Source organism: Rattus rattus, chromosome 8, assembly GCF_011064425.1.
Source record: "Rattus rattus isolate New Zealand chromosome 8, Rrattus_CSIRO_v1, whole genome shotgun sequence".
In the NCBI taxonomy this organism is placed as follows: domain Eukaryota; kingdom Metazoa; phylum Chordata; class Mammalia; order Rodentia; family Muridae; genus Rattus; species Rattus rattus.
The window spans coordinates 72,250,812-72,271,227 of record NC_046161.1 but is presented as its reverse complement, the minus strand read 5'-3'; the positions used below and the strand labels follow the sequence as shown (position 1 = coordinate 72,271,227).

The 20,416-nt window shown below is 44.2% G+C and overlaps 1 non-coding gene across 1 annotated transcript; it reads left to right on the top strand.

The window, feature by feature from the left end:
* The first annotated feature begins 20,074 nt into the window (after nucleotides 1–20,074).
* LOC116908408 lies at nucleotides 20,075–20,201 on the top strand. The gene has a single exon (XR_004388951.1). It is a non-coding gene; the product is annotated as a small nucleolar RNA SNORA17 (small nucleolar RNA).
* The last annotated feature ends 215 nt before the right edge of the window (nucleotides 20,202–20,416 follow it).

The following is a 20,416-nucleotide window of genomic DNA, read 5'->3' as shown; positions in this document are numbered from 1 at the left end:
ATCTTAGCCATTCTCACTGGTGTGAGGTGAAATCTCAGGGTTGTTTTGATTTGCATTTCCCTGATGACTAAAGATGTTGAACATTTCTTTAGGTGTTTCTCAGCCATTCGGCATTCCTCAGCTGTGAATTCTTTGTTTAGCTCTGAACCCCATTTTTAATAGGGTTATTTGTCTCCCCACCTGGTCTAACTTTTTGAGTTCTTTTGTATATTTTGGATATAAGGCCTCTATCTGTTGTAGGATTGGTAAAGATCTTTTCCCAATCTGTTGGTTGCCGTTTGTCCTAACCACAGTGTCCTTTGCCTTACAGAAGCTTTGCAGTTTTATGAGATCCCATTTGTCGATTCTTGATCTTAGAGCATAAGCCATTGGTGTTTTTTGTTCAGGAAATTTTTCCAGTGCCCATGTGTTCCAGATGCTTCCCTAGTTTTTTCTTCTATTAGTTTGAGTGTGTCTGGTTTGATGTGGAGGTCCTTGATCCACTTGGACTTAAGCTTTGTACAGGGTGATAAGCATGGATCGATCTGCATTCTTCTACATGTTGACCTCCAGTTGAACCAGCACCATTTGCTGAAAATGCTATCTTTTTTTCCATTGGATGGATTTGGCTCCTTTGTCAAAAATCAAGTGACCATAGGTGTGTGGATTCATTTCTGGGTCTTCAATTCTGTTCCATTGGTCTATCTGTCTGTCTCTGTACCAATACCATGCAGTTTTTATCACTATTGCTCTGTAATACTGCTTGAGTTCAGGGATAGTGATTCCCCCTGAAGTCCTTTAATGGTTGAGGATAGTTTTAGCTATCCTGGGTTTTTTGTTATTCCAGATGAATTTGCAAATTGTTCTGTCTAACTCTTTGAAGAATTGGATTGGTATTTTGATGGGGATTGCATTGAATCTGTAGATCGCTTTTGGTAAAATGGCCATTTTTACTATATTAATCCTGCCAATCCATGAGCATGGGAGATCTTTCCACCTTCTGAGGTCTTCTTCAATTTCTTTCTTCAGTGTCTTGAAGTTCTTATTGTACAGATCTTTTACTTGCTTGGTTAAAGACACACCGAGGTATTTTATATTATTTGGGTCTATTATGAAGGGTGTCGTTTCCCTAATTTCTTTCTCGGCTTGTTTCTCTTTTGTGTAGAGGAAGGCTACTGATTTATTTGAGTTAATTTTATACCAGTTTCACTTTGCTGAAGTTGTTTATCAGCTTTAGTAGTTCTCTGGTGGAACTTTTTGGCATCACTTAAATATACTATCATATCATCTGCAAATAGTGATATTTTGACTTCTTCTTTTCCGATCTGTATCCTCTTGATCTCCTTTTGTTGTCTGATTGCTCTGGCTAGAACTTCAAGAACTATATTGAATAAGTAGGGAGAGAGTGGGCAGCCTTGTCTAGTCCCTGATTTTAGTGGGATTGCTTCAAGTTTCTCTCCATTTAGCTTAATGTTAGCAACTGGTTTGCTGTATATGGCTTTTACTATGTTTAGGTATGGGCCTTGTATTCCTATTCTTTCCAGGACTTTTATCATGAAGGGGTGTTGAATTTTGTCAAATGCTTTTTCAGCATCTAATGAAATGATCATGTGGTTTTGTTCTTTCAGTTTGTTTATATAATGGATCACGTTGATGGTTTTCCGTATATTAAACCATCCCTGCATGCCTGGGATGAAGCCTACTTGATCATGGTGGATGATTGTTTTGATGCGCTCTTGGATTCGGTTTGCCAGAATTTTGTTGAGTATTTTTGCGTCAATGTTCATAAGGGAAATTGGTCTGAAGTTCTCTTTCTTTGTTGGGTCTTTGTGTGGTTTAGGTATAAGAGTAATTGTGGCTTCATAGAAGGAATTCGGTAGTGCTCCATCTGTTTCAATTTTGTGGAATAGTTTGGATAATATTGGTATGAGGTCTCCTATGAAGGTCTGATAGAATTCTGCACTAAACCCGTCTGGACCTGGGCTCTTTTTTGGTTGGGGAGACCTTTAATGACTGCTTCTATTTCCTTAGGAGTTATGGGGTTGTTTAACTGGTTTATCTGTTCCTGATTTAACTTCGGTACCTGGTATCTGTCTAGGAAATTGTCCATTTCCTGTAGATTTTCAAGTTTTGTTGAATATAGGCTTTTATAGTAAGATCTGATGATTTTTTGAATTTCCTCTGAATCTGTAGTTATGTCTCCCTTTTCATTTCTGATTTTGTTAATTTGGACACACTCTCTGTGTCCTCTCGTTAGTCTGGCTAGGGTTTATCTATCTTGTTGATTTTCTCAAAGAACCAACTTTTGGTTCTGTTGATTCTTTCTATGGTCCTTTTGTTTCTACTTGGTTGATTTCAGCTCTGAGTTTGATTATTTCCTGCCTTCTACTCCTCCTGGGTGTATTTGCTTTTTTTGTTCTAGAGCTTTTAGTGTGCTGTCAAGCTGCTGACATATGCTCTTTCCTGTTTCTTTCTGCAGGCACTCAGAGCTATGAGTTTTCCTCTTAGCACAGCTTTCATTGTGTCCCATAAGTTTGGGTATGTTGTACCTTCATTTTCATTAAATTCTAAAAAGTTTTTAATTTCTTTCTTTATTTCTTCCTTGACCAGGTTATCATTGAGTAGAGCATTGTTCAGTTTCCACGAATATGTGGGCATTCTTCCCTTATTGTTATTGAAGACCAGCTTTAGGCCGTGGTGGTCCGATAGCACGCATGGGATTATTTCTATCTTTCTGTATCTGTTGAGGCCTGCTTTTTTTTGACCAATTATATGGTCAATTTTGGAGAAAGTACCATGAGGAGCTGAGAAGAAGGTATATCCTTTTGCTTTTAGGGTAGAACGTTCTATAAATATCCGTTAAGTCCATTTGGCTCATGACTTCTCTTAGTCTGTCTACGTCTCTGTTTAATTTCTGTTTCCATGATCTGTCCATTGATGAGAGTGGTGTTGAAATCTCCCACTATTATTGTGTGAGGTGCAATGTGTGTTTTGAGCTTTAGTAAGGTTTCTTTTACGTATGTAGGTGCCCTTGTATTTGGGGCATAGATATTTAGGATTGAGAGTTCATCTTGGTGGATTTTTCCTTTGATGAATATAAAGTGTCCTTCCTTATCTTTTTTGATGACTTTTAGTTGGAAATTGATTTTATTTGATATTAGAATGGCTACTCCAGCTTGCTTCTTCTGACCATTTGCTTGAAAGTTGTTTCCCAGCCTTTCACTCTGAGGTAGTGTCTGTCTTTGTCTCTGAGGTGTGTTTCCTGTAGGCAGCAGAATGCAGGGTCCTCGTTATGTATCCAGTTTGTTAATCTATGTCTTTTTATTGGGGAGTTGAGGCCATTGATGTTGAGAGATATTAAGGAATAGTGATTATTGCTTCCTGTTATATTCATATTTGGATGTGAGGTTGTGTTTGTGTGTTTTTCTTCTCTTTGTTTTGTTGCCAAAACGATTAGTTTCTTGCCCTCTTCTTGGGTATAGCTTGCCTCCTTATGTTGGGCTTTACCATTTATTATCCTTTGTAGTGCTGGATTTGTAGAAAGATATTGTGTAAATTTGGTTTTGTCATGGAATATCTTGGTTTCTCCATCTATGTTAATTGAGAGTTTTGCAGGATACAGTAGCCTGGGCTGGCATTTGTGTTCTCTTAGGGTCTGTATGACATCAGTCCAGGATCTTCTGGCCTTCATAGTTTCTGGCAGAAGTCTGGTGTGATTCTGATAGGTCTGCCTTTTATATGTTACTTGACCTTTTCCCTTACTGCTTTTAATATTCTTTTCTTTATTTTGAGCGTTTTAGTGTTTTGACTATTATGTGACGGGAGGTGTTTCTTTTCTGGTCCAATCTATTTGGAGTTCTGTAGGCTTCTTGTATGCCTATGGGTATCTCTTTTTTAGGTTAGGAAGTTTTCTTCTATGATTTTGTTGAAGATATTTACTGGTCCTTTGAGCTGGGAGTCTTCACTCTCTTCTATACCTATTATCCTTAGGTTTGATCTTCTCATTGAGTCCTGGATTTCCTGTATGTTTTGGACCAGTAGCTTTTTTTCCGCTTTACATTATCTTTGACAGTTGAGTCAATGATTTCTATGGAATCTTCTGCTCCTGAGATTCTCTCTTCCATCTCTTGTATTCTGTTGGTGAAGCTTGTATCTACAGCTCCTTGTCTCTTCTTTTGGTTTTCTATATCCAGGGTTGTTTCCATGTGTTCTTTCTTGATTGCTTCTATTTCCATTTTTAATTCCTTCAACTGTTTGATTGTGTTTTCCTGGAATTCTTTCAGGGATTTTTGCGATTCCTCTCTGTAGGCTTCTACTTGTTTATTAATGTTTTCCTGTGTTTCTCTAAGGGAGTTCTTCACGTCTTTCTTGAAGTCCTCCAGCATCATGATCAAATATGATTTTGAAACTAGATCTTGCTTTTCTGGTGTGTTTGGATATTCCATGTTTGTTTTGGTGGGAGAATTGGGTTCCGGCGATGTCATGTAGTCTTGGTTTCTGTTGCTTGGGTTCCTGCGCTTGCCTCTCGCCATCAGATTATCTCTAGTGTTACTTTGTTCTGCTATTTCTGACAGTGGCTAGACTGTCCTATAAGCCTGTGTGTCAGGAGTGCTGTAGACCTGTTTTACTGTTTTCTTTCTGCCAGTATTGGGGACAGAGTGTTCTGCTTTCGTGCGTGTAGTTTTTCCCCTCTACAGGTCTTCAGCTGTTCCTGTGGGCCTGTGTCTGAGTCTTACCTTTGGTCCCGAGGCTCAAGTTCGCTCGCGGGGTTCTGCCCACGGGCTCTCCGCGGTGGCAGCGACCAGGAAGATCTGCGCCGCCCCTTCCGGGAGCCTCCGTGCACCAGGGTTCCAGATGGCCTCCGGTGTTTTCCTCTGGAATCAGCAATGTGTGTAGAGAGCAGTCTCTTCTGGTTTCGCAGGCGTGTCTGCCTCTCTGAAGGTTTAGCTCTCCTTCCCACGGGATTTGGGTGCAGAGAACTGTTTATCTGGTCTGTTTCCTTCAGGTTCCGGCGGTGTCTCAGGCAGGGCTCCTGCCTCACCTGGGCCCTCTCCCATGGGAGCCCAGAGGCCTTATACAGTTTCCTCTTGGGCCAGGGATGTGGGCAGGGGTGGGCAGTGTTGGTGGTCTCTTCTGCTCTGCAGCCTCAGGAGTGCCCACCTGACCAGGCGGTAAGGTATCTCTCCCACGGGTTCTGGGAGCAGAGAGCTGCTGCGGGCCGGGATCCGCGGGTCTCAAAACACTCTTAATGAAACTTTTTTTTTTTTTGGTTCTTTTTTTCGGAGCTGGGGACCGAACCCAGGGCCTTGCGCTTCCTAGGTAAGCGCTCTACCACTGAGCTAAATCCCCAGCCCCAAAACACTCTTAATGAAACTTAACCAGAGAACAAAGTCTCTTCTGGGCCCCTTTGAGACTTCCTTTGTCAATGTAATTAATATAAATCACTTTAGACTCAGGTAGACTCTTCAGACAAGGGCAAAAACCAGCCATATTCTTCACCAAAATACCACAAAAATAGTCTCTAGGTCACATACTGAAATTCCTCTCCACTGAATCCTCTTGGGTTAGGTCAGCACAGTTCAAATCACTCACAGCAAGAAAGTCTTCCATATTCCTATGAGGATAGCCCGTTAAGCCCCACTTAAAGCATTCCAATGCTTTCCGAATCCAAAATCCCAAAATCCACATTCCTCCAAGCAAAAGCATGGTCAGGCCTATCACAGCATACCCCAGTCTCTGGTACCAACTTCTGTCTTAGTTAGGGTTTTACTGCTGTGAACAGACAACATGACCAAGGCAAGTCTTATAAAGGACAACATTTAACTGGGGCTGGCTTACAGGTTCAGAGGTTCAGTCTATTATCATCAAGGCAGGAGCATGGCAGCATCTAGGCAGGAATGGTGCAGGAGGAGTTGAGAGTTCTACACTTTCATCTGAAGGCTGCTAGGGAAATACTGGCTTCCAGTCAGCTAGGATGAGGGTCTTATAGCCCACAGTGATACACCTACTCCAATAGGGCCACACCTTCTAATAGTGCTACTCTCTGGGTTGAACATATACAAAAATCACAATATAATAATAATAATAATAATAATAATAATAATAATAATAACAATAACAATCACCATCACCATCACCATCATCTTGAGCTCATAGGCAATGGTAGGGAAAATCTTAAACACAGCAGACAGAATCAACTGGTAAACAAAAACTTTATTGGGGATGAGAAAACACACATACATGTACATGAGAGAGGCAGAGAGACAGGGAGACAGAGACAGGGAGACAGAGACAGACAGACAGGCAGACACACAGACACAGACACACACACACACACACACACACACACACACACAGACACAGACACACACACACAGACACAGACACACACACACACAGACACAGACACACACACACACACACACACAGACACACACACACACACACACACACACACACACACACACACACACACACACACACACACACACACACACACAGATCCCCTGGTAAAGCAGAGAAGGAAACTCAGGAAGCCCAAGTACAGCTTCTCTTTAAGAACTTAGAAATCTTAAAGATCGTTAGGGAATCTTCTTCCCCTAATTTCGTGTTAGTTACTTTTAACAAAGCATATCGTGGTCTAGCCTTAAACATGCTATGCTGGTCCTCGTGGAGGAAGAGAGAAGAAGGCCAGTAGCTGCAGAATAAGTGACCAGACTCTGTCCTAGGTTGCCAAGGCCTCGTTTCAGGTCAGGAGGGTAAAGAGGAAGCTGGAGGTGTGCCACCACGTAATTTTCCATCTCTTTTATCCAACCGGCCTCTCCTAGCTATCTGCCTACCAGGGATCCTACCTCTCATTATGGAAGTCAGACACGTGGTAGAGAAGAGCCTTAAGGGAACGAGGGGAACTTTAGAGACAGAGTAAAGCCCAGGGTGTTAGGGGACGCATGCTTGGTCCAGAGATAGACCCAACAGAAGCTCATGGAGGTTCTAAAACAACTGCACCAAACTGGAGACTCTGGGGAGGAAATGTACATTATCCTATTAAAGGGATCAAATGACAGAATGGTGACAGAGTGATGTCCCTACTTCCTTTTCCCTCCTCCTCCTCCCGCCCCCTCTTCCTTCTCCTCCTTCCTCTATTAATAGAGACAGGGTCTTACCTTGTAACGCTGGTTGGCCTGGAATACCCTGGAACTCCCAGAGCTCTACCTGCCTCTGCCTTCTGAGTGCTGGGGTTAAAAGCCTGCGCTACACCATTTGCTTTAGTTTCTTCATGGAGGTTCTAAAACAGCTGCACCAAACTGGAGACTCTGGGAAGGAAATGTACATTATCCTATTAAAGGGATAATTATCCCATCTTCTTAGCATGGCTTAAATGTGAACCCACCTTCTTGAGGTGCCCTTGGTCATGTGACTGATAGCACGGCTGGATTAACTCTTTTTTTTTTTTGGTTCTTTTTTTCAGAGCTGGGGACCAAACCCAGGGCCTTGCGCTTCCTAGGCAAGCGCTCTACCACTGAGCTAAATCCCCAACCCTGGATTAACTCTTAAGGGAGGAGACAGCAGCATGTTTCCACCCAGAGAAAGATTCCATCCCTGTTCTTTTTTTTTTAAAATATATTATTTATTTGATGTATGTGAGTACACTGTAGCTGTCTTCAGACACACCAGAAGAGGGCATCAGATCCCATTGCAGATGGTTGTGAGCCACCATGTGGTTGCTGGGAATTGAACTCAGGACCTCTGGAAGAGCAGTCAGTGCTCTTAACCACTGAGCCATCTCTCCAGCACCTCCAGCCCTGTTCTTTATTGTAACACAGGTAACTAGACACATCTGGTAGTCACAGGACAACCTCAGATGGCGGTCCTCAAGTACCTTAGACTTGTTGTTTGGGACAATGTCTCTCGTTGTCTTACAGCTGTGACACGTAGTTCAAGCTGGCTGACTGGGGAGCTCTCAGAGACGGATCTGTCTCCAGGTTCCACCTTACCTTCGATGGGATTACAGGGGGCATCATCAAACCTGGCTCTTTGTGTAACTTCTGGAGATTTGAACTCGGGTACTTGAGCTTGCTAGGCAAGCGCTTTACTGACTGAGTCATCTCCCCAGTCTGGAATATATATCTGGAATATATGTGTATATACTATATGTACTATTTTATATATAATGCATATGTATGTAATGTATGTTGTATATATCTATGTATATACACATGAATGTATGTATGCATGTGTGTGTGACGCATATATAAACGCTTATAGGTAAGCGTTTGTTAATTTCTTAGGTGTCTGGGTGTTTTGCCTGCATGTATGCCTGTGTACCACAATGCATGCCACCCAGTGGAACCCACAGAGGCCAGAAGAGGGCTTTAGAGGCCCTGAAACTGGAGTTGAGGTTGTAAGCCTCCACGAGGTTGCTTGCTAGCAAACTTCCTAGCAAGTGCTCTTAACTGTTGAGCCTTCTCTCCGGTTCCTTCAATATATTTTTATTAGCTCTTTGGAAATTTCAGTCCGTGTATTTTAATCACGTTCACTCCTCCCTAACTCCTCTCAGATCTACCACCAGCATTTTCCTGCATTTTAAGTGAGTTAGCGCCCGAGAGTGTAGCTCAGGGGCAGGGTGCCCGCGATGAATGGAGAAGCTAAGCTGCAATGCTGTCACCACTACAGGACAGAGGCCGAGCCCTACTGTGTATCCCCCACAGAAGCTTGAAGACCCCTTTTCCCCTTAGGGGTCTCCATTCATGTGAAACTCAGATTTTGTGACGTCTACAAAGAAAGAATTTCATGGTGAACCAATATTAATCCGAGTTGGAGCTTCAGTCTAAAGCATTTTTAGATATTAGAAAAAGATGTGCTCGTGACCAAACAGGTTCCAGCTTTTCCTGTGAGAGTACCAGTTAGGATTCCTTACGATGCGATTCTGCTGGCGTTCAAGTTATGTCCAAGGACTCTAAGAGCCACCACCCTTTACCACTGTTCAGAAGGTAGCTTCCAACGAGGTTTAGGGTTAAGGATTCCTCTGTGAGCCCAGTTGAACGGTGGAAATATGGGGTACCATTTAGATCTGGAACTGAGGGGATTGGTAGAAACTTATTTGGGCCCCAAGTAAACACAATGTTATGTGTTGTCCTTAATATCTTTTGGAAAATTTGTATTGACTCTGTGGGCAATTTGGGCTTCACCAGTGGAACCTAAAACTTACTGCCATTCTCAGAAAAAAAAAGTAAAAACAAACAAACAAAACTAACAAAAAATTAAAACAAATCAATCGACCACCATCACCACCACCACCAAAAACCAGATCAGTTTTGCTGCTCTTCCTTTGTCTAGGCCATTGTAATTCCCATCCATCCTGCTTCAGCACTACCACTGACCTTGACACACACACACACACACACACACACACACACACACACACACACACACACACGCACACACACTCCTTTTCATCTTCTAATTTCTCTTCTTTAGCCAAGTTATGGTCTCAGTATGACTTCATTAAAGAAGAGACTTTAATGACTTAACGACTTCATTAAGAGAGCCGAGGCTTTTCACTAACGTAACTGTGGTTCAGAATGCAGCTCCAGCCACCCGGATGCCGTCCAGGCGACTAACAGTTGCCAGTTGTACGCCGGACCCTCCAGCCGACGGCAGTATTAAACCAGAAGTAAAGATGATTACAAGGGGTGGGGTGCCCGAGGGGCAGAGTCCTCACCTGGCAGGTACCAGGCCAGAACTCTCCTTCCCACCCACATAAAAAGAAACAAATAGATGAGACAAAATACGGTTTTATTTCTCTGATATTTCTATTTGTGGCAAACAGTTTTCCATTCTTTGATGTCATGTAAGTTCCTTTTCCAAGGGAAAAAGAGAACGGTAAGTTTCATAGCTTTCTCTCATATGCTGAATCCAGATTTATACACACATACACACATGAGCACATACACATGTACACACGCGCGACATATATACTCTCATACATACATACATGACACATACAGGATACACATACATACTTACATTTACACTTACATACACACACACACACACACACACACGCATGCACACAGGACAATTTTGGAGAAAGAAGCAAGCAGAAGGGGTGCAGATAATAAGTTGACCAAGAGCAAAATACAGGACATATGCATAATGATATCATGATGTGCATAATGATGTCATGATGTGCATAATGATGTCATGGTATGCATAATGATGTCATGGTATGCATAATGATGTCATGATGAAACCCATACATTTTTGCTTTGATTTGCTTTTTTTTTTTTTAAAGATATCACTAAAGTCAGGCACAGTGGCACATGAATGTAATCTCAGCACTGGGGAGGCAGAAGAATTGTGAGTTCAATGCCTGGGCTACATAGCAAAACCTTATCTAAAACACAAAACAAAACAAACCCTCAATAATACAAAAGAAATGAGATGGATTTTTTCATATCATAAGCTCAAGTCAAGCCTTCAGAGTATTGTAATCTCTAACATAATGCTTTTGCCTGCATGCCTTGCCGCCATGTTTGAAACTCCTGCCTTATGAGAGCGCAGTGGAGGAAGTGAGTAAGCAGGCTGAGAGACAAGGAAGAGAAGAGAGGCAAGGGTCCGGGTACCACAGCTTGTGCACCCACGGAGGCTGTGGGGGCAGAGGTGAGGGTGCCAGAGCCTGAGGTACAGGTCTGAGTTTTAAGTTACTATTTACGAGTTGTTTCACTGGATGTGAACTTGACCACAGTCTTATCAGAGACCACCCCAAGAGGCCACCTTGCTCACAACCAAAACAGTGCCCATTAGCGTCTACCCCAGACCTATAGCGTCCTGGACTGCTTCTCATCTTCCTTGTAACAAGCATACACACTTATAAATGATCTTGCTTGCTGTCTTTTCTGAAAAATCTTCAAAAAGAAAAAAAAATACTAACAATGCGTTTATCAGTTGCCTGAACCATATTTCAAAAATCTCTAAATTATAGGCAGCTAATGTCTATGGCCTTGGTAAATGGAAGTCGAGGAACACACAGAACTTGTAAATGTTAACATAAAACAGCTTGTCACGGTGGGGAAAGCTGGTGAGAAGGGTCACTGACAGTGGTGCTTACAGCCGAGGCTGCCATTCGGAGTTTGATCCTGAGTCCTGTATGTGGAAGGAAGGAATCACCTTCTGCAAACTGTCTTTGACCTTCACACACGTACACCTACACACAAATCATTTTTTATTGTAATAAAACATTAAAGGGATTTTTTTTATGTTTAATAACAGCGAATGGTGCTCTAGATGGTCTAAACACCTATGACTGTCCTCAAAGGGTAAGGGGGACATTGGCTCCTAATGTGCACATACGTAACCACCGCCACAAATGAGAGGAGGTGGCAGTTGGGAACAAAAACCCCTCCTGAGCAGGTAATCTGGATGTGACTTAATGTGGAAGGGCTAACACTGGTGAGGGACGCTTTGAGCAATTATCAGGTATTATAATAGAGAGATTAGCTAAGGTCCGGGTCACTAAGCATAATACCCTTTGAATGTTGTAGCCATGACTGGCTGATGTGAAATCCTGAAGGGGTCACATTTATTTCCAGATGCCCTGACCTGCACCATCTCTGATCTGGCAATCTGGGGACTCATCAGGGTGTACAGTGATGTGGTGAGGGTGGTGGGGGCCATTAACTGTCAGAAGTGTTCAGAACAGCCCTCGGGCAGGAAAGCTAATCACACCAGGTCAAATGCAAAGCTGTAAGACGAAATAAAAGCCTTCTTGATCCTGCAGACTGAACTCTGTCTTCCATCTCAACCTATTAGCCAAATGTAGATCTTTTTACGTCATAGTGGTCCCCACTCTTATCTGTGGTTTCAGTTCCCTGTTTAAATGTGCTCCGAGATCGTTCACTGGAAAGTTCTGAGTGTAACCGATTCCTGTGCTGTAAACTGCATTTTATTCTGAGCAGTATGATGAAATCTGTGTCCTGCCCTGACCTGCTCGGGATATGAATCACTCCTGCTTCCTGTACACCCCGCTGTGTACACTCCGTGCCCATTAGTCAGCTGGCAGTACCACCACAGCATCACGGTGCTTCTGTCTGGGTCTGGTGTCGACCTCAACTTCAGGCATCCACCGAGGGCTTAGAGCCCACCCCTGAGGAAAAGTGGTCAGCAAAGAGGAGCCCCAGACTTTAGACAGTAAAGGAGTCAGGCTTCGGTAACTTCTGTGAGCTGTCACATGTCCTCGGGACACTGTAATATCTCTGGATCTTAATAGGCCAGTGAGGAAGATGCTTGCAGAAGCACAGTGGTTCCAAAGCCAAGGAGTCTGAGAGACAGAAAGAGGCCACTGCAGTAGGAGCATGGGAGAGTGGCCCTTAATGTTCCCTTCATGTTTGAGCCTCAGCAAAATGTCAGCTGGAGAAGATTCCACACCACAGAGGCAAAGCAGCCCCCATCAAGCCACGTCTGTCACGTCTATCTTCACAGCTCACGATACCTAAGATGGGTCCTAGTCTGTTGACTGGAAAGTGCATCAGCCACTGCTGGGCCAGGAAGGTAGAGTCCGGATCTTTCTAAAGATTTGGATACCTCCTAGCATCCATGGAGGCTGCCGACAGGGAAGTGACTGGTTGTAACTTTCTCTTGTTAGGATGGAATACAAGAGACTCTGGAGTTTTTATGAGCGGAGAGGCTTATTTAACACGTCGTTCTGGAGGGTGGAAATCCAAGGCTGGTCAGCCATGTGTGGCAAGAGCCTCATGTTCCGTTTTAATGCGTGGAAAAACAAAAGGACCGTGACACAGAGGACAAAGAGCGAGGGTCAGCCTGACCTACAACAACCTGCTGTCATGGTAACCAACTCAGCCCTGACAGGACAGTGGCAGTCCTTCCCTCGTGCAGAAGAGGTGCCAGAGGGGGCTTTCCTTCCTTCAGACTGTTTACCTGAGCCGCAGGGTCAGGTTGGAGTGTGGAGAGCAGCAGAGAAAGGAGATCCTTGCTGTGGGTGCAATCTCACTAAAGCAGAATGAAATTCTCTGCAGAAGGAAGAAACCACAAGCTTATCTTTTTGGCGAGAAATGCTTGAAAGATTTCTGACGCACTCAACCGTCAGACTGCTCCTTTCTGAAAAAATGTGAGGTCAGTGGCTTAGATCTGGAGACCAAAGAAACCTCCAGTCAAAGCTGCAGATTTCCGCGGCTGAGCAGCTATGTCTAAAGATATAGGCCCAAAAAAGGACCTGTAGAAAAGGTGACCCAGCCTCTTCAGAACTGTCTATGGAGACCTACGTTGCTGGCAGATGACCTCATCTTGCCAGAGTAGAAGTGTTTATTTATTTTAATTTTATTTGTATGAATGTTTTGCATGCACGTATGTCTGTGTGCTACTTATATGCCCGAGGAGGGCATCGGATCCCCTGGAACTGAAGTTTTAGACAGTTGTGAGCCACCATGTGGCTTGTGGGAATCAAATCTGGGTCCTCTTGCAAGATCAGTCAGTGCCTTTAAATGCTGAGCCATCTCTCCAGTGTGGTATAGAACACTTTAAATAAGACTTACCTCCTGTGGCTGGAACAAGCAGAAGGGCCATTAGCTCATGGGGAAGGAAACATTAAGACACAGAAGTATCTTAAGCTTGTTTTTCAAGCCTGCACAAGAGCCACAGTTGGGAGGGAGACTGAGACACCGTTACCTTTGAGGGAATTTGGCTGTTGAAGCTGGTGTCTTTCCTCTGGGACTGTCAGAGAGGAGGTCTGGCCTGCAAAAGCTGATACTCTCAAAGGTTAAATACCAAAGGCACTTTGGAGAGCGGAGTCACGTGTGATTTGAAAAGATAAGTCTGAATCTAGCATCTTAGGTCAGTCATGCTACCTCCCATCAGCAGCCATGTTGATGTTCATGACCTGTGCTACCACAGAGGGCCATCATCGTGTTCAGAGGGCTGTGTGGATGTCCACAGTCTGTGCCCCTGTAGGAGGCCATCTTGATATCTGTGGTCCATGTTACCACCAAGAGCCATGAGGATGCCCTTGGTCTTTGCAACCACCAGGGGCCAAATTGGTGCCGGTGGCCTGTCTCGATGTCATGATGGTGTCTGTGGTACATACTGTGGCCAAGGACTTGTGGATACTCTTGGTTTGTAGTACAATATTGTCACTGGAGACAATATTAAGATCCTTGGTCTGTGCTGACACTAAAGGCCATGTAGATGTCCATGGTTTGTGATGTGACCAGAAACCACACAGAAGTCCATGGCCCATGCTGCTGCTGACTATAAGGGACAAGGAAGCTTCTTTTGCCGTGATGTGATGATTGCAGACTCACATTTGAGGAGAGACATAGAAAGCTTCTGTGACAACCTACCCCTCAGCCCCCAACTACTACTCCCACTCCCAGAAAGGAAATAGTCTAGAAAGGAAGTCATTAAAGACGACTCTTAAAACATGCTGAAGTGTAGCTCTTCATAGCGATAGATAGCTTATGGTGGGGTGAGGAGGGACTGGTTTTCTCTAAGGGGCTGGCCACCGGGAGTTTGACCATTCTACACAAATGGACTTGGTGCTATTTTCTTTCTTCTTCTTTTTCTGGGAGGAGGTCACAAGGGTGGGAGGGTGGACCTGGGAGAGCTGGGAAGTGAGTATGATTAGGATGCTCTATGTAAAATTCCTAAATAATCAATAAAAATATTATGTTGGAGAAAAAAATTCAAGATTCCCCTACTATGTATTTTGGAAACATACAATTGTTGCCTACATGAGTTAACCTATTATGCTGTAGAACATTAGAAGTTATTCTCCCCCCCCCCCCAAAAAAAAGAAAGATGAGTCAGGCTGGAGAGATGGCTCAGTAGAGCTGCTCTTCCAGGGGTCCTGAGTTCAATTCCCAGCAACCACATGGTGGCTCACAACCATCTGTAACTTAATCCGATGCCCTCTTCTGGTGTGTCTGAAGACAGTGACAGTGCACTCATATACATAAAACAAATAATTCCTTAAAAAGAAAAAGAAAAATCAACAAAAATGCTGAAGGCGAGGAAATAGTTATTATTACTGACGCCAAAGCAGGTTATTAAGGCTGGAATATAATCACTTCTGAGTATTTCCCATCGGTAATTCAGATATGCCAGTATTATCAAACACCCGATGCTCCAGTCCCTTGATGTAGTCTGGCCCTCCTTCCGCAGTAGAAGACATACACAGAAAGAGAAGCAGGACAAATGCCGTTCTGGTTTCAACCATGTGACAATTCCCTGCAAATGGAGAAAGACTAGAAAGAAATGTAGGAAAATAAAAACATTTTCGTTGAGACTGTAGGTTTCTATGCCTTTTTAAAAGTCTAAATGAATATTTTTATTTATTTAAAATGAAGGTCAGAAAGTGCGTGTTGTTTTGAAACAGGGAGTCACGTAGCGCGGGTGACGATGCCTTCCTTCATGTGTTTGGGTGGCCTTTAAATCTGACCAGTGCGGTTAAGCCATGCAAGAAGAGTTCACTCTGCTCCTACAATTCATGAGATGCTCTCTCAGACCCTCAGGAACTCAGCAGGGAAAGGCCACAGGACAGCTAAGCGGCCTTTGAGTCACAGGGAAAGCCATTCACAGAAGACATGGCTGCAGGCCCCATGAAAATAGAAGAAACGAACAACACAGAACCGAAGAGCAAAGGAGGACTTAAGAGGATTCTAGTTCAACACATACTTGTGCGTGCACATGTGCACACATGCACACAGGTGTGCACGCACACGAACATGTATATGTATGTCCCATACGACCTCCTGAGACCAAAACTCTGAATTTGTGAGCTAAAATATGAGGAAATGATTTGAAAGAAAAGATGGTCAGCGCTGAGACCACACCCCAAGATGTTTTAGTCTCATTGTTGCTTTTGTCTTTTGAGCCAGGATCTAATACAGACCAGGCTGACTCCCGACCCCCACCCCGACACCTGTCTCCTTTATTCTTCTCATTTTAAATAAGGTCTTTTGTTTTCATTTGGTTGGTTTCAGTGTTTTTGAGGTAAGAGTGTCCTTAGGCCAAGCTAACCCTGTGCTTAGTAGATGAGGCCTTGAACTCATGAACCTTGGTCTCTGCCTCCCTAGGTTCAAGATGTGTCCTGAAATAGACATTCCTTACGGTCTGGAAGAACAAAAGTGGGTAATGCCTTTTAACCCGGAGGAAATATAGAAAGAGATTAGACTAATGAATCAATGTGTACATTACTCTGAAGATGGACCTAAGGGACCACCCATGCAAATAGCAAATTGCTTGAATAATCAGATTTGTATAGGACCTAAGTCGACATGCTGGCATAGCACCCTGAGCCAACTGAAAACACATACGGAACCCAGGCATTTGAGTTTCAACCCCAAATCCTGGTCAAGCTGAGGACAGGTATTTCCAGGCAGTAGACAGTCATAGGCTGTTACTCACAGGTAGCTTGGAGATCTCCCATCTGGTTACAAAGAAACGGGAACAGAAGTTTAAAATAAAGGGTTATTTCACAATGATATGTGGTCAGAAGGATAATGATGCGGTTCTCGGGAAAGCATAATTTAAACATGAAAGAGGTGTATTTAAATAAAAAAAAAGAAGGAACCAGATCTGTAGAAGAGCCCAGGATGGCCAGGAGTGGAAGGAGGCCATCAGCTTTCAGTTCCAGCTGAGTCATGTTGGAGGGGGAATGTGGGCAGAATTTGCTTCCACAGAACAGGAGACAGAGGCAACAAAAGGATTTTGTATATATCATTTTTATGGGAGGAATGAACATTTATCTAAGGGAAAACTGCTGCTATTATACATTCAGAGAGTACTAAAGAGATATAAAAGTGCAGAGAAAGTAGAACGTAACTGAGTGTGATAAAATTTGCAGGGGCTGAGGGGCTGAGGGGTTGAGCCAGCGGGACTTACCACCTCCCTAGAGTCCCTTCGCGTGTGGAGCTGAGCCTAGAGACCTCAGAGGCAGAGGTCGGGAGTTCTGCCTGCAGTGCTCCTATAGCTTTCTCAAGAACTTCAGAGCCCAGTTTCTGACTCTTTCAGACAGAGTCTAGTACCCCATTCGGGGTCCTAAAGTGCTGAGGGCAGGAAGACAGGCAAGGAGGAGGAAGAAAGGATCCACCATGTGACCCGGATGTTGGGGTGGCAGTGCAGGTAGCAAGCTTTGGAAGGAGACGGATCTGAGCCGGGGCTCTTCTGAATAAAGGGCACAGAAAACTGAAGGGAGGCGAATAAGCTATTGGGTACATGGACTTTTTCCGATCTCCTCGATCCTCTCAAAGCCTGTCACATTACCAATGACGATGGCTCAGGAGAGGAAGGCCGTCAACGAAGACTGACTTGGCTGCTCTTCGACACCTTTGCCAGCGGCAGAGCCATAGCTGCCCATGAACCCGTGGAACTGCCACTCCCTTTAGAGCCCCCAAACATGTCTGACGCGTGTCCTTTGGCAACCTCAACTCTTTGTACCTTTGCAGAGCTAGCCCGGGTAAGGATTGTTCCGGGCTTCGGATGAGAGTGTCAGCTGCAGAGGGCAAAGGAGTCAAGCTAATGAGCGCTCCAATCCTGCTTCTTGCAGACTGCTTCAGTTTTGAAGGCATTATTTTTAGAATTCCTACTGGCTTTCACCCCGTGCCCTGAATGATTAACTCTTAGCTGTCTCCTTGAAGTTTAACTCGCCGTTCCTCCAGTTGCTCCCGGGCAAGCGAGCCCTCTTTCCACCCAGAGACTGAAATTAAAAGATAAATTCCAACCCCCTACCTCCCACCCCCAATTAATCATCTTCTTGAGCTTCCAGCTTATTTGAGGCAGTAGCATCATGATAAATAATGTTTCTTTGTTACGAGAAGTGGAACTCAGAGTGTCACAGCAGCTGAGCACCGAGTCTACTCTTTTCTGTCAGACCCAAACCTTAAATATGGTTTAAAGCCCAGTTTAACTCTCTTGGGTGTTTAAAATGGGTGACTTGGTTGACTCTTCAGGTGATGGAAGTGCTTGCCTGTGTCATCAAGCACAGAGGCTGTGTTGGTGTGCAGCTCTGTACCGCTGTATTCAGGTGAAGGGTGTTAGGATCAACCGTTCCAGGCTGGCTCTGAGGTTCAGTGTTCAGGGATCAAAACTCATGCTAAATTACCTGTGACTAATTTCATTTCAGGTGTGTGTGTGTGTGTGTGTGTGTGTGTGTGTGTGTGTGTGTGTGTTGTATGTGCAAGTATACATGCAGAGAGGCCAGAAGAGGATCTTTGGTGTCTAGCTCTGTCACTTCCCTTGAGACAGGGTCCCAGAGTGAACCTGTTATTTTGCTGTGTCACACACTGGGCTGGTTGTCCAGTTAGTTTCCAGAGTCTCTCATTGCCACCTCCCATCTCCCCTCTGTAACACCGGGATGACAGAAGTGCCATCATGTCCAACTTTACATGGTTCTGGGGATTCAAACTCGGGTCCTCACACTTGCACACGTTACCCATTCCCAGGCCCATCTTTTTTTTTTTTTTTAAATGTGTGTATTTTTATTTTGTGTTTGGGTGTGCCTGTGTGCGCCATGACACGTGGACGTTGGACGTCTCCTTCTGCTGATCTCCCTCTTAGTTTTGGAGACAAGATCTCGCAATACTAAACTTGGAGCTCACTAATTGGCTGCACAGTCGGTACAGGAAGTTAGGGGCTGACTTGAACCTGTAATCCTCCTGCCCCAGCTTCTTGAGTTACTGGGATCATAGGCTGGGCCACACCTAACTGGGCTTCAGAAGCACCATTCATGAGTTCAACCTCTACCCTGAACTCATCTCTCACTTCCACCAAAGTCACCTTACAGACTTTGTCACATTTCCAAATAGATATTTGAGGGAGAAACTATAGGATAGGAACCCACCAAACCAGCAAATTTTTATTTTTGTTTATTTATTTTTGGTTTTGCACAGCACCCCAGTCTGGTCTTGAGCTTTGGACGATCCTCCTGCCTCAGCCTCCTGATTTATAGGCATGAGCTACCATACCCAGCTTCTGTTGATATCTGAGACTGACTTTTGACACCTTCAAATGGACAAACAAAAAACAATAAAAAGATATTTAAGCTGAGCGTGATGGTGCACACCTTTAATCCTAGCGCTCCAGAGGCAGGGCCAGGTGGACCTCTGTGAGTTCAAGGGCAGCCTGGACAGCCAGAGCTACACCATCTTGAAAAGGGGACTAGGGAGGGAAATAGCCTGCCGAGGTGGCCCACACAACCTCCTCCACATTTCCTCTCAGCCCTGCACAGCCAGCTTGTCATGCGGACCTACGTTTGGCACAGTTAGGTCTGCAAGTCAGCTGAGAGAGAGAAAGAGCTATTTTAGAAAGATCCTCTCAGGGAACTTAGTAATGAGTCCACTGAACTCTTGAACTGGAGAGCAGACTGTCCTGATTTCTGCTGTCATTTGGAGAGGTGTAACTCACTTGGGAGTGACAATCGCGGTGAAGATATTGTTAGCTGCAATCTCTGTCTGTCTTGTTCAAAAGCAGATGAATGTCTGCTTTGATCCTCATGCAATTCCTGTGTAATAACTGAACATACTCGCTGGTACAGTGTGAGATTTCACCAAACACAGAATGAAGAGATCAGACAGGATAGCCAGTGTATCCACTATCCCATTTTTTTTAAAAAAGATTTATTTATTTTATGTATTTATTTATTATATATGAGTACACTGTTGCTGTCTTCAGACACACCAGAAGAGGGCATCGGATCCCATTACAGATGGTTGTGAGCCACCATGTGGTTGCTGGGAATTGAACTCAGGACCTCTGGAAGAGCAGTCAGTGCTCTTAACCACTGAGCCATCTCTCCAGCCCCATTACCTCCATCTTTAAAAATCATTTTGTGTGTTGGAAATTTTCAAAACTCTTTCTTCACTGAGTTTGGCAGCCCAGACCTATAATCCCAAAATTTAGGAGGCAGAGGCAGGAGGATCATGAGTTTGAAGCCAGTATAGTTAAGTACTGTCTCAAAACAGAACAAAGCCCTTCTTTTCTACTTGTTTGGAATATATAGTAAGTTATTGCTAGCTACATGTAGACAGAAAGTGTTACATCACCCCAGAATATCTAGTTTGATGCCATTAAAGACAAATGTCTCCCTGCCCCTAGAAGTGTTGCTTCTTGGCTGCTGGGTCACATGTGTGTCAGTAGGTGACAGAAAGGAGAGAGGCTATGTCTACGCTCAGTGTTCTGACCTGTGAATATCTGATCAGTAGCACAACAGTCCCTGGGGGGGGGGGAGTGAGCCTGAGATGACCACTAGTCCACGGCACAGGCCTGGGGGCGGGGCAGACTATGTCCCAGATGATCCCTGCTGGGCAGGTAATGCACAAGTCGAGCATAGCATTCCCCAGATGACCCCGGACACTCAGAGACCCCAGGCAACACTAAGAGGAGCGAGTAAGTGGTGGAGAAATGGAAGAAAAGAGGAAGGCAGAAG